The sequence below is a fragment of the Oncorhynchus gorbuscha genome, linkage group LG08, assembly GCF_021184085.1.
Source record: "Oncorhynchus gorbuscha isolate QuinsamMale2020 ecotype Even-year linkage group LG08, OgorEven_v1.0, whole genome shotgun sequence".
Lineage (NCBI taxonomy): Eukaryota > Metazoa > Chordata > Actinopteri > Salmoniformes > Salmonidae > Oncorhynchus > Oncorhynchus gorbuscha.
In genome coordinates, this window is record NC_060180.1 from 63,164,769 (window position 1) to 63,179,488 (window position 14,720).

The 14,720-nt window shown below is 43.9% G+C and overlaps 1 pseudogene; it reads right to left on the reverse strand.

Annotated features, from left to right (window-relative positions):
- LOC124040674 overlaps positions 1-14,720 on the reverse strand; it is a 148,447-nt pseudogene that overhangs the window by 3,349 nt on the left and 130,378 nt on the right.

Sequence of the window (14,720 nt, forward strand, 5' to 3'; positions counted from 1 at the left end):
TGTATTTATCATTGATGTCGCTCTTGCTGTTGGCGATTCTCTGATCTACCTCTATGCAGACGACACCATTCTGTATACATCTGGCCCTTCTTTGGACACTGTGCTAACGAACCTCCAAACGAGCTTCAACGCCATACAACACTCCTTCCATGGCCTCCAACTGCTTTTACATGCAAGTAAAACTAAGTGCATGCATTTCAACCGATTGCTGCCTGCACCCTCCTGCCCGACTTGCATCACTACTCTGGACTGTTCTGACTTAGAATATGTGGACAACTACAAACACCTAGGTGTCTGGTTAGACTGTAAACTCTCCTTCCACACTCATATTAAGCATCTCAAATCCAAAATTAAATCAGCTTCCTATTTTGCAAAAAAGCCTCCTTCATTCATGCTGCAAAACATACCCTCGTAAAACGGACCATCCTACCGATCATTTACTTCGACGACGTCATTTACAAAATAGCCTCCAACACTCTACTCAGCAAACTGGATGTAGTCTATCAGAGTGCCATCCGTTTTGTCACCAAAGCCCCATATACTACCCACCACTGCGACCTGTATGCTCTCGTTAGCTGGCCCTCACTACATATTCATTGCCAAACCCACTGGCTCCAGGTAATCTATAAGTATTTGCTAGGTAAAGCCCCATGTTCTCTCAGCTCACTGGTCACCATAGCAACACCCACCCGTAGCACGCACTCCAGCAGGTATATTTCACTGGTCATCTCCAAAGCCAACACTTCCTTTGGCTGCCTTTCCTTCCAGTTCTTTGCTGCCAATGACTGGAACGAATTGTAAAAATCACTGAAGCTGGAGACTTATATCTCCCTCTTTAACTTTAAACATCAGCTGTCAGAGCAGCTTACCGATCACTGTCCCTGTACACAGCCAATCTGTAAATAGCACACCCAACTACCTTATCCCGATAACATTACTTACCCTCTTGCTCTTTTGCATATCAGTATCTCCACTTGCACATCATCATCTGCACATCTATCACTTCAGTGTTAATGCTAAGTTGTAAATATTTCACCTCTATGGCCTATTTATATCCTTACCTCCCTACTCTTCTACATTTGCACACACTGTACATAGATTGTTCTATTGTGTTATTGACTCTACGCTTGTTTATGTGTAACTGTGTTGTTGTTTTTGTCACACTGCTTTGCTTTATCTTGGCCAGGTCGCAGTTGCAAATGAGAACTTGTTCTCAACTGGCCTACCTGGTTAAACAAAGGTAGAATAAAATAAAAAGCTTACCTTTCACCTTTTTCAAAAGGAGGCGAGAGAGGATGGAGGTGAGAGGACACAGTTGAGCAAATCCAATTGAGAAAAGGCCTGTGATATCCTCATTGGTGACTCAAACATCGACCCAACATGTACCTTCCACACCTGCCATCTTTCCCTAATAGGCTAAGCATTTTATTTCCTGTCATCTTTCCCTAATAGGCTAAGCATTTTATTTTCTGTCACCGAGGCTCTCAGCTATTTATGCTACATTATTTAGTGGCATAACGACAATGTTGCATTTATTTATTTATAAACAGATTTCTGAGGCTGGGATCCCCTGCTGAGATAATAGGTTTATTTGCTCTAGCAATTTGTTCAGTGTATTATATTAGGATTTACATGAAGCTTGTTACTGTCAATCTGTTGCCATAGCAGCCGGGGGTATACACACCCAAACCGTGACATTAGGTGACAAAGCTTTGAGTGAAAGAAGAGAATGTTTTGGTGTTGGGAAAGGTGGAAGGGAGAGAGAGAAGAGGAGAGGAGATAGCTTAAAAAAACTTTTGGTCTTTCTTTACTTAAACAAACTAATTTCATTTAAAACTCACCCCCCCCCCTTAAAAATACAAAAACAAAAATATATCCTGTACTGCATAAATTTACCATACTAACCTTTTCATCTAACACATGATCCAAACCAACATCACAATATCCACTCCTATAACTGTATATCCAAAACATCTTCCCCGCTATACAAACATCCCCCCAACACACCATATCTCTTCAAACATCTCTACACATTTTATATAACACAAACTCAACCCTAAGGCGCGCAGAGACCATCCCATTAAACAATAGTAAAGAGTCTGTTATTCCCCCCACCTTTGACCCTGTTCCTCCTTGTTAGCCAAATAGCTAACTTTGCCTGAGCAAACAGATAGTTCAACAAAACACATTTGCCTTTCTCCATGCTTGAATACCTGTATCCCATTATGAACATCTCAACAGTAAAAACAACTCCCAACCTCTCACATAGACATTCCAACAGAGACATTAAAGGCAATAACCTGGTGCACACAGAAAACACATGAATCACAGTTTCTTTCATTTGACAGAAAAGACATCCCTGCCCGACTCCCGGGTTCAACCCGTGCCAACCAGCTGTTAGTGGCCAGGGCTCCATGAATTATCTTCCCCTGGAGGTCCCCTGACCTTTTGGTACTGGGGGTTTGTAGAGCCCCTTCCACCTAAAACCCACCATACACTCCACTCCACATACCCCCTGCCACTGATATGCCTTCACTCCTGTTAGGCTCCTAATGTTCCTAACCTTAACGCAGAGGTTGTAGAGGGCTTTAACTCCCACATCCTCAAACTCCCCCAGGCTCGGAGTGTTAAAATCTAACAAGTCCTCCAGACCCCCTTGCCAGTCTCCAGTCTATGCCGTCACCTGCAGTGGTGGAAACATTGGTGGCCCCTCTCCCTGTGGCCGCTCAAACATCCCTCTTACCGGCTCAGACAGTGCCTCCTGGACCTCCTCCAGGAATCTCTCCAGCAGCCTAAGAGACGTTATTCCTGTTTGTTGTGCCAAGACTTCTGGGGTTTTCCACCCCTCCTCTCCCAGCAGTCTCAGGTCACCTAGCCTTTGTAAACCCCCTGCCATCAGTTGCCTCTGCAGGGTGGCTGACTGAACCGATCTTAAAGGGATGGCTGGGTTGTGGAAGATAGGCTCCTCCCACACCCACAGCCCAGGCTCCACACCCCCTTCTTGTATGGGCCTTAGCAGCTGCCAGGCCCTCAGCATTGCAGAGTAAAAATCTGAGAGACCTGCTGTACTCAGCCTCTCCAACTTCACGAGGAGAGCTGCCGGTCCAACCCTAATCCGCCAGCTCTCGTCAGCAGCGCGCATGCTGGTTCCCTCCAGCCAACATCAGCATGATAGCCTGAAAGCAGCCATCCTGCTCTCCAGTTCCACCAGGCCCTGTCCTCCTTCGTGAACGGTCATGTACAACACTGCCGCCCTCAGCCAGTGATGGCCCGACCAGAAGAAGTCCACCAGGCTGCGTTGCAGGTCTGTGAGCAGGCGGGGGGGTTGAGGGCAGCCAGTTTATGCCACAGGGAAGATGCTACCAGGTTGTTAATTATCAGCACCCTCCCTCTAGATAACACTTGGGAGAGGAGCCACCTCCACCTGGCCAGCCTTGTCACCACTGCCTGTGACAACCACTCCCAGTTCTTCCTTACCCACTTCTCCGAGCCCAGGTACACCCCCATCACTTTAAGCCCTTCACAACCCCACTGCAAACCCCCTGGAATTAGAGGAGGAGCCCTATCCCCCCATAACAGAGCTTTGCTCTTGCCCCGGTTTATTTTAGCTAATGAAGCTCCCTCGTACACCTTCAGACTGGTCTCTAGTGCCCGCATATCCTGATCATCCCTGACCATCACAGAAACATCATCTGCATATGCTGACACTGCAATGCCCGTCACCACATCCACTCCTGTCCAGCACACTCCCTGCAGTCTCCTGCGTAGCAGTCCTAAAAAAGGCTCAATGGCTAATGTGTATAACTGCCCAGATAGAGGGCATCCTTGTGTAATGCCCCGTCTCACCCAGACTGGCCTACTGAGCCCCCCTCCCACCTTGATCATTCATGACGCCCCAACATACAACAGCTTCACACAGGTCAAAAACTCTTCCCAAACCCAAACACAGACATCACATTAAACAGATACTCATGGTCCACTCTATCAAAAACCTTCTCTTGATCTAAAGAGACCAGTCCAAAGTTCACATTAGAACCTATCGACAAGTCCAACATGTCCCTAATTAAGAACAAGTTGTCCGTGATTGAGCGTCCCGGTACACAATATGTTTGGTCCTTATGTACTATAGAGTCCAGATGGGACTTCAGTCTGTTAGAGATGACTTTGGCAAATATCTTGTAGTCCGCACAGAGCAATGTCACAGGCCTCCAGTTCTTAAGTTCACACAAGTCCCTTTTTTTGGGCAGGAGAGTCAGAACCACCCGACGGCAGCTCATCGGCAACTCTCCTACCTCGACGCATTCACGCAACACGCAAAATAAATCCTGTCCAATTATTGCCCAGAATTTTTTATAAAACTCCACTGGAAGTTCATCGACCCCCGGTGCACGACCGGGGGACATCTGGGTTACGGCCTCTGCCAGTTCCTGGGACAACAGAGGAATGTCCATTTCATCCCTCTGTGCCAGAGATAGTTTAGGGAGTTCTGCAAACAACACCTGAGCACACATAGGATCACACAGTTCTGCCCTATACAATTCAGTATAAAACTCCACAGCCGGCTCCCCCATCTCCCCACCACAGAGGTCACCCGCCCATCCGACAGTCGTATACAATGCATACCCTTGGCTTCACCGCTCTGTCTTTCCAAACCAAAGAAGAAGGAGCTGGGAGCATCCATTTCCTTGAGCATGGAGAACCTAGCTCTTATAAGTGCTCTCTTTGCTTTAACCTGGGAAAAACTGCCCAGGTCCCTACGCAATTCGGCTAAATTAGCCTGGAGGCCTACATTGCCTTGTCCCACCATCTCTACCTCTATCTCACTAATACAACGCTCTAGTTCCCCCAATACTCTCCTAGCCTCTGAGGATGAGCCCAGCAGCCTATTGCTCTGATTCATAGACATGTAAAACCGATCAAGTCGGGCTGCACTCACCCCAGCCCCAAAAACCTTCACCCATGTATACTGTCTTGTGTTTGGATGTTTAGTACTCCAAACATCCACTAGGTCGAACTGATTAATGATGTCCCTTAACACTCCCACTGACCCTGAATGAGGCTCTTCCCCATTTCTGTCTTTTGTAAAAATCCATTGTACAGTTCCAGTCCCTGCCGACTACCAGCATCTCGTCAGGCGCTACCTGTGAGAGTTCCTGTCTAAGACTCCCAAATAGAACCCCTCTTTCCCTCCTTGTTTTAGGCATATACACATTTATAAAGACAAAACCCATGTTGTTAATTTCTGCTTTAACAACAAGCAGCCTACCTTTACACACCTCCTTTGAGGAGCAAAGTTTTACAGACAGCCCCGGTGCAAAAAGGACTGCCACCCCTGCACTAACATTTGTCCTATGGCTCAACACACTTGCCCCTTTCCACCAATCGACTTCAGTCCCCAATCGACTTCAGTCAACACATCACTATGAGTCTCTTGCAGAAACAACACCTGTACTTTTTTTTGTTTTACATATTCACCCAACACACTCCTCTTTCCCCCATCTCTGGCGCTATTTACATTGAGCGAGCCTACCCGAAGAGTCTCCATAGGAAGTGGGAGAAAAGCCAGCAGAGAAAGACACCAATAGCAAAGCTCAAAAAGCCCCAGTGTCAGAAAGAAAATATACATCTAAACCATGTCTGAAGGTAAACCTTTACGCACTCTTGTGACCCACTTCCTCAACCTAAACCATTTCCTGGGTGAGAGGACACCATGCCCCTCATTTTTCATAGCATGTTGTACTGATCTTACAAACTTTCTCGGATCAGAAAAAAAAGCCTCAAGATGAACTTTTTTCCCCTTTCAGGAACCAGGAACCTTGTCAATTCTCTCAACGTGTACTTAGACCCCTCTGCTTGACTGGCTGTCAGCTCCGGGCCTGTTCACCGACCGCGAGCAGAACCTCCTCCACCTTAACTCCATTCTCAGGAACACACCTGAATCCATGCCGTATCGACAGCGTCTCCTCCACGCTAGGCTGAGAAGCCATCGCGCACACCACACCTTCCAAACCCCAGGAAAGTTACTCTGTCCTCTTCCACCCTAACTTTGAAAAAGCTGCTAAAACAAATATTGCATTAACCCTCCACCATAGAAAATAACATGTAAAGAAAAAAATCAAGAAAGTTAGTTAGGATAGAGCCCTCCACACCAAACACTCAAATAAAAAAAAACTCCCAGCATGCACACAGAGAGAGAGAGAGAGAGAGAGAGAGAGAGAGAGAGAGAGAGAGAGAGAGAGAGAGAGAGAGAATAAAATACTGACGTTACTGATGATGGCTAATACATTAGTAATCATATAGAATGCAAGCTCTTATTAAAAATGGATCAGTGTTGAATATCAGACAAAAGACACAGATGCTAGCATGAATGTTCCACTCTAAGCTGTTTCCAATAGATCCTTAGCCCTCAGTTCCCTGTCCCTGTGTGTGGTTAAATATCAAATCGCATGAAATAGACATACACTTAGGTTCTCAGTGTGACTATACTGAAAATACATGTACTGACACACACCTAGACTTTTAGTCAGAAGTTTGTGCATTTTATCAATTGTCATATCACACAACCTAACTACAGTATAGCACAAGTTAACCGCAGTATAGCACAAGTTAACTACAGTATAACACAAGTTAACTACAGTATAGCACAAGTTAACCGCAGTATAGCACAAGTTAACTACAGTATAACACAAGTTAACTACAGTATAACACAAGTTAACTGCAGTATAGCACAAGTTAACTACAGTATAACACAAGTTAACTGCAGTATAGCACAAGTTAACCACAGTATAACACAAGTTAACTACAGTATAACACAAGTTAACTACAGTATAGCACAAGTTAACCGCAGTATAGCACAAGTTAACTACAGTATAACACAAGTTAACTACAGTATAACACAAGTTAACTACAGTATAGCACAAGTTAACAACAGCACAAACAGGTTGTGCATTTTTTTGTTTATGTCTCTGTTTACCTGTATAACAGAAGCTCCAGCATGGAGGAACTGTAGGCCTGTATCGGCTGAGTCAATCCTCCCAGTCACTGGGATTAGCAACCCAGACAGGGCCCTGCCAATGGCGGACACCACACACATCGCATTACCTGTGGAGAGGGATCTCAGCATTCTCAGACCTGATTTCTTACAGAAGATGAGATAAATTCAGATTCGTAGTTGTGTATATGTCAGAGTTTTTCTGTTCCTCAATCTCTCCAGAACAGAAATAAATACAGTGTTATATATGATGAAAACATACTGACAATCATCCAATCGCTATCTCTTGCCCACCCATGTGGTCTTACATGCACACTCACACACCGTTCCCCCCTTACCACACTCCCCAATGTGGTCCAATCCAACTCCCTCTATCTCTAGTCTCTAACTGGCTGTCAGGAGTCCCTGCAGGATGGGGTTGGCTGTGCTCTGTGATCAGGCAGACAGATGGAGGCATTTTTCACATTACATTTAACCTGGTTCCCCCACTAAGCTCTCGCTCATTGATCACAGTACAGCCTTGTCCACATTCATCTGGCCAGAGGGGCTCACACACACATACGCGTGAAAGAGCACACAAATAAGTATGGACACACACACACACACACACACACACACACACACACACACACACACACACACACACACACACACACACACACACACACACACACACACACACACACACACACACACACACACACACACACACACACACACACACACACAATAGGTTGACAGATAAAGACAGCACCTTCTGTCTCCACCCATGGTAAATGATCCTCATTAACTAATGCCAGCCTCTGAAATTGGGATGATGAATTGAATCAAAGCATATATTTTTGCATATCTTCCACGGATGGTTAATCGTATACATATTCATGGCTCTTTCTCTCCACCCTGTTTCTCAGGTGCTTCTATTTTTATTCTCCTCCTACATTTCCTCCCCTCCACATCTTTCTGGCTAAAGTCTCCTAAAGTCTCCGACAGAACACATAAAGTCTCCTACAGTCTCCTATAGAACACATAAAGTCTCCTAAAGTCTCCTACAGAACACAAAGTCTCCTAAAGTCTCCTACAGAACACATAAAGTCTCCTAAAGTCTCCTACAGAACACGTAAAGTCTCCTACAGTCTCCTACAGAACACATAAAGTCTCCTAAAGTCTCCTACAGAACACGTAAAGTCTCCTAAAGTCTCCTACAGAACACGTAAAGTCTCCTAAAGTCTCCTACAGAACACGTAAAGTCTCCTAAAGTCTCCTACAGAACACGTAAAGTCTCCTACATTATGTTGGGAATATTAATTTGTGTTCTATAGAAAAGTCTGGATGGAAGATGAAATTAGAATGCAGAGGTACAGAGGTACCCTGTGACCGCCGAATTGAAAAATAGTTTTTAAAAGTACACTATACTCTCTACATGGAATGCTTGTACTGAGTGTGCTTGCAATGTACACTACCGTTCAAAAGTTTGGGGTCACTTAGAAATATCCTTGTTTTTGAAAGAAAAACACTTTTTTTTGTCCATTAAAATAACATCAAATTGATCAGAAATACATTGTAGATATTGTTAATGTAACTGACTATTGTAGCTGGAAACAGCTGATTTTTAATGGAATCTACATAGGCGTACAGAGGCCCATTATCAGCAACCATCACTCCTGTATTCCAATGGCACGTTGTGTTAGCTAATCCAAGTTTATAATTTTAGAAGACTAATTGATCATTAGAAAACCCTTTTGCAATTATGTTAGCACAGCTGAAAACTGTTGTAGTGATTAAAGAAGCAATAAAACTGGCCTTTTTTAGTCTATTTGAGTATCTGGAGCATCAGCATTTGTGGGTTCGATTATAGGCTCAAAATGTCCGTTTCGATTAAAGATCAGTCGTTTCCAGCTACAATAGTCAATTACAACATGAACAAAGTCTACGCTGTATTCCTGATCAATTTGATGTTATTTTAATTGACAAAAAAATTGCTTTTCTTTAAAAAACAATGACATTTCTAAGTGACCCCAAAATGTTTTATGGTAGTGTATTTGAAATCAAAGGGAAATTAACTGATATGATTAAGCGCATAATGTCATGTGGAAACATTATTGATGTCCTACAACAACAAAAAATGTAGCCTATGCATTTGTAAAAAAAATTCATACAATTGATTTATTCCTCTCCTAGCAGGCCTACTTAGGTACTGAAGAAAGACACAGGCCAGAAAAATACAACACCCCTCAAGAATATACTTCTCCTTTCCTTTTATAACCGAGAGGGGCTGCCTATGTTTTACGTCAGTTGGACATCAAATCCTGGCTAAAAGCAAAAATGTGTGATCTCTCTCACACACACACACACACACACACACACACACACACACACACACACACACACACACACACACACACACACACACACACACACACACACACACACACACACACACACACACACACGTTAGCTGTCTGTATCTGTAAGTTAACAGCACATCACAAAGTGTTCATGTGTGTTTGTGTTACCTACCAGACATTCCTCCATAGGTGGTGCGCTTGCCCTTGCCGATGCCAGGGAGTGCTGTCAGGCCCATCATTCCAGACACTGTGTTGGTGGCAGTGACTCCATCTGCCCCTCCTATGAGAACATGACCACAGCCACCATTGTGGTTTATATTGCTGAAATTCCAGTCATTACAAAATGGTTGGCTGCTGCACCTTCCCCTCCATCCCCCAATCTACAAATCCTTCACCACCTCTCCCAACATGGATGCCCAGAGTGCCCAGAGGAGGAAGTAAAGAGGAACGTGTGAGAAGGGATTAGAGATGCGAGAGGGAAGAGGGAAGAGGAGGAGGAATAAAGAGCGAAAAGAACGGGGAAACTAAGCCAGATCTTATTTCATTTTAGACAGACAACATGAACAGAGATTCATATTGAAACCACTGATGGACTCAGTTGCCATGGTGATGTTCTATGCTCCCAAAGGGAAAATAAGTTAAAGTCAAGATGGACTCAGGTGTTGTTACCTTCGTGTGCATCCTTGGCAATGTTCATGACATTGGGAGTGAGCTAGGCGAGAAGAAGGGGATCTTGGCAGTCTGGCTCACCCAGCAACAGATGTTCATCACCAACACAGGGACCTACAGATTTAGTTTGAGGAAATCAACATTTAACTTATCATATAATGACTTATGACATCTAGCAGATGCTTTTATCCAAAGAAACTTGTTTAGACCACTCACCATTTATATCAACACGCAATTCATATGGGTGATCCTGGGAATCAAACCCACTACCTTGGCATTACAAGTACCATGCTCTACCAACTGAGCTACAATGGACCACTATAATATAATACTAAAGTTGTCCTCTGAAGACGGCTGTTGCTGACTCAATGTAAAAAAAGAACAATGATTTCACCCATTTCTCATGAGTGTTAACTTGTGAAGTGTAGTAAATTGTGAAATGTGTGAGGAATTAGGCCACTAAACCAACCTCCATCTGTTATAGCATCGGTTGACATGTGGGAGGTTTTTGCAAATATAAAAATGTTCTCGTAATGTAGGCATAGTCATACACACGCACGCAAGTTCCTCTGGGTGCCCTTTAAGATGTGACAGGAAAGCAAAAGCTGTTGTGTACGAACATGTCCATTCAAACACCCTGCAGCCTCCCTGTTGCTTTTTCACTCCTGCAACAGCTCGGTCGCGCTCTTTCTCTGCATTTTCCTCTCTCTTCCTTCTCCTCTTTCTTACTCTCTCTTTCGCTCCCTCTCTCTGCCTCTCTTTCTCTCTCTCCCTCCCTTTCCTTCTCTATGCTTCATCCTCGCTCTCTCTCTCTCTGCACCATTTCACAGGGCACAGAGATCAATTATTTTTCATTCAAATGTCCAATTCTTGGCACCTTCTGTCCACACATTGGCAGTGGTATTTTGTGCTCCTGTTTTAACTGACATGAGATTGACGATGGCTGAGCCAAGGTGCTGTGGTAAAGGCTGTCTGTCTGTCTGCCCACATCACTGAACATTTGTTTTCTCAAGATACTGTATAGATAGTACTGACTAATGAGCAAGTTGTAAAGTTAACTGTTTCCATGTTGCATCCAACCTTATGAATAATGCAGCTGTTATTAAAGTGAGTCAATCTGTATCTTATGGTGTGTTTGTGATATTTGTATATGGCAATGTGATTAGCCTGTGGTAACATTTGTCAGTTGACACCATTAAAAGCTGGTTTAAGCACAGCATACTAAATTGCTATTTAACAGTGCAGGTCTTCTTGCTCAACGAGAGCCTTTCTCTGTGGCTCTCTAAGTGTGAACCCTGTTCCGCTCTGTGTTTGTGTGTGTATTTTCAGTATTGTAAACGTGTACGAATACACTTACGTGTGTGTGCCTACCAGCATGGGTCGTTGGAGGGAATGTAGGTGGCATGTGTTTTCATCAAGGCTGGTAGAGAAATACCAATGACAGGTTGGTTGTTTAGCAACAAATCTGACGCCTGTGCAACTATGGGGCAGAACAGACTGGGTTGGCTTAGCCTGTTGACAACAGTGACAATGTTTATTGAAAACATACATACATTTTCACAATGAGCACTTGTTGTCTCCCAAATACATCGCTACATTTGTTAGTTAGCTAGCTAGCGATTTTTTTTGCCATATTAGCTTTGACATGAAACCAGTCAAAACACCTCAAAATAAGACATGGTATCAAGAACAAGATGAAACTAGCTGAAATGAGCCACTTACGATTCACCACATGGCAGCTTCTTGTCATTGTTGCTAGCTATCTGGCCATCCAGAGTCTAAACAACACACTGCTTTCTGCCCAATTGAAGCACTCACATCGGTTTCGTGACGTAGTCTGCTAACCCGTCTATATGAATGTGAAAACTAAGGGATGAGAGAACACGGATGAAAGCGGGAAAATGTATGATTTCGTTGTCGATTGCAATGTATTTTGCAACTTTGGATCATGCAAACAAAGCTTATTTTAATTTCGAAAGGCAAGAGTGAATAAACGTCAACAAATAGATTAAAAGAAAATGAGACAGGAGAGAGGAAGAGACAGAGGAAGGGAAGGAAATATGAGAAACAAAGACGAAGAGGAAGGGAGAGAGGAGGGGGAGCAGTGTAAATAGCTGTGTCAACAGCAAGAGTAATGATGGAGAAATGACAGATCAGGGGAGGAAACAATGCCTGTCATGTCCATTATGGGTAGGGCTGTTGGGGGATGGAGCTTATCTGCAGTTTGCAGGAAGAAAGGAATAGGTGTGTACAGTGCCTTCGGAAAGTATTCATACACCTTGACTTATTCCACATTTTCTTACGTTACGGACTTATTCTAAAATGGATAAAATAAAATAAATCCTCATCCATCTACACACAATACCCCATAATGACAAAGCGAAAACAGGTTTTTAGAATGTTTTTCAAATGTATTAAAAATAAAAAAACACAAATATCTTATTTACATCCGTATTCAGTCTCTTCCCCAGCCCCTCTTCCTCTCTGTCTCAACTCACTCCATAGAATTGGCTCTTCCTCAATCATTCTTAAATGGAAAAAGTTTGGAACCACCAAGACTCTTCCTAGAGCTGGCCGCCCAGCCAAAATGAGTAATCGGGGGAGAAGGGCCTCTGACAGAGCTCTAGAGTTCCTCTGTGGAGATGGGAGAACCTTCCAGAAGGACAAGCATCTCTGCAGCATTCCACCAATCAGGCTTTTACGGTAGAGTGGCCAGACGGAAGCCACTCCTCAGTAAAAGACACATGGGAATTTTCCAAAAGGCACGTAAAGACTCTCATACCATGAGAAACAAGATTCTCTGGCCTGATGAAACCAAGATTGCACTTTTTGGGCTGAATGGCAAGCGTCACACCTGGAGTAAACCTGCCACTCCATCCAACCTGACAGAGCTTGAGAGGATATGCAGAGAAGAATGGGAGAAACTCCCCAAATACAGGTTTGCCAAGCTTGTAGCGTCATACCCAAGAAGACCCGAGGTTGTAATCGCTGCCAAATGTGCTTCAACAAAGTACTGAGTCTGAATACTTAAGTAAATGTGATATTTCAGTTTTTTGTGGGTGTTTCTTGCAAATATTTCTCAAAAACTGTTTTTGCTTTGTCATTATGGGGTATTGTGTGTAGTTTGATGAGGGGAAAAAAACAATTTAAACACTTTTAGAATAAGGCTGTAATGTAACAAAATGTGGAATAAGTCAAGGTGTATGAAAACTTTCCGAAGGCACTGTACACACCTATTCCTTTCTTCCTGCAAACTGCAGATAAGGAGTTTGAATACTTTCCGATTGCACTGTATGTGTGTATACGCATGCATGCAGGTGTGTGAGTGTACAATACAGGCTTACTAGTGTTTCTAGAGGGTTAAGGGTATGTGTGTTAGCCTCTGTAACTGATGCTTCTGGTAAGAACCTAATGTCCTCACAGAGGGGGGTGGTACTGGTCTGTGAGTGAAGCATGCACACACATATATAGAACCTTGCACGCACGCACGCACGCACACACGCACGCACACGCACACACACACACACACACACACACCTTATGTGACAGCTTATTAAAGCCCTGGGGCTGACAAGTGTGTGTGAAGCTGCCAAAGTCACTGGTCTGCAAGGACCTCTCTCAGCAGTGTGGATGTAAAAGAACAGCCTCCTACATCAACCTCCCCTTAGGCCTCCCCAGACTCCTCATACCCCTTCCCACATGCCACACAAACCCAAGCCCAGAGAGAGGTGTCATCCTTTGGAGAGCTGTAAATTTAGTGGGGGGATCCAGTATGGGTCAATATTACATATTCTTCCCTTTGTCTCTTTTACAGGGTGGTGGGTGGTGAGGTAGGCCCAGGAAGACCATCTCCGGGTGTTGAAGCAGCAATCAGCAGTTAAAACAATAACAAAGTGTATTCCCCACCCCTGTTTCGGGAAAAAGCTATGGGCCTGGAGAAATGTAACCACTATCAATTCATAGAAAGAGCTAGACCCTCCATGAGATCATAATGATAGTTTAAAACATTTCTATAGTGTTTTGGGTTCTGATGAGGTTGGACAGTTGAACTAAGCTCATGAGCAATTATAAGTTATATTATTCAAGAATCAATGTGTATATATAATTAATCTATGAGTCCAAAAAATGGATGTGGCAACTGCAGATTGCTCCTTTAAGGGACATTAAGTGCCACTGTATATCAGCGGCTCCATAAAAAAAGAGCCTGTGCAGCTCTGATCAATTGGCACATTTGCTACTTTAGATCTCGGGGGCTTTTGATTCGGTTACACAATACTTCAATGTGATTCCTGTATTGAGGGAAAGGGCGATCAAAGTGACTTGGGCATAAGTAAAATATAGTTCCTGGATGGAGCTGGAGAGTGATCCATCTTCACAGCACAAAGCATAGATACCAAAGAAGAGGGTGGATAGAGTTTTAGAGGCTTTGTGGGCTATGCCTTTAGAGCGGAGTGAGAGGGAATCACAGGAGAATGAGAAGCAGGACCATGGACAGGTCCTAGGCCTTCAGCAGAGAGTGAGAGAGAATCACAGGAGAATGAGATGCAGGACCATTGATGGCTCCTAGGCCTTGGGAAAAGGCTGTATGAGGGCAGGGTTATGTATGTAACTACAGGTAACTGCTAAAATAATGGAAACACTTGAGGGATGCAAAGTATATTGAAAGCAGGTGCTTCCACACAAGCATGGTTCCTGAGTTATTTAAGCAATTAACA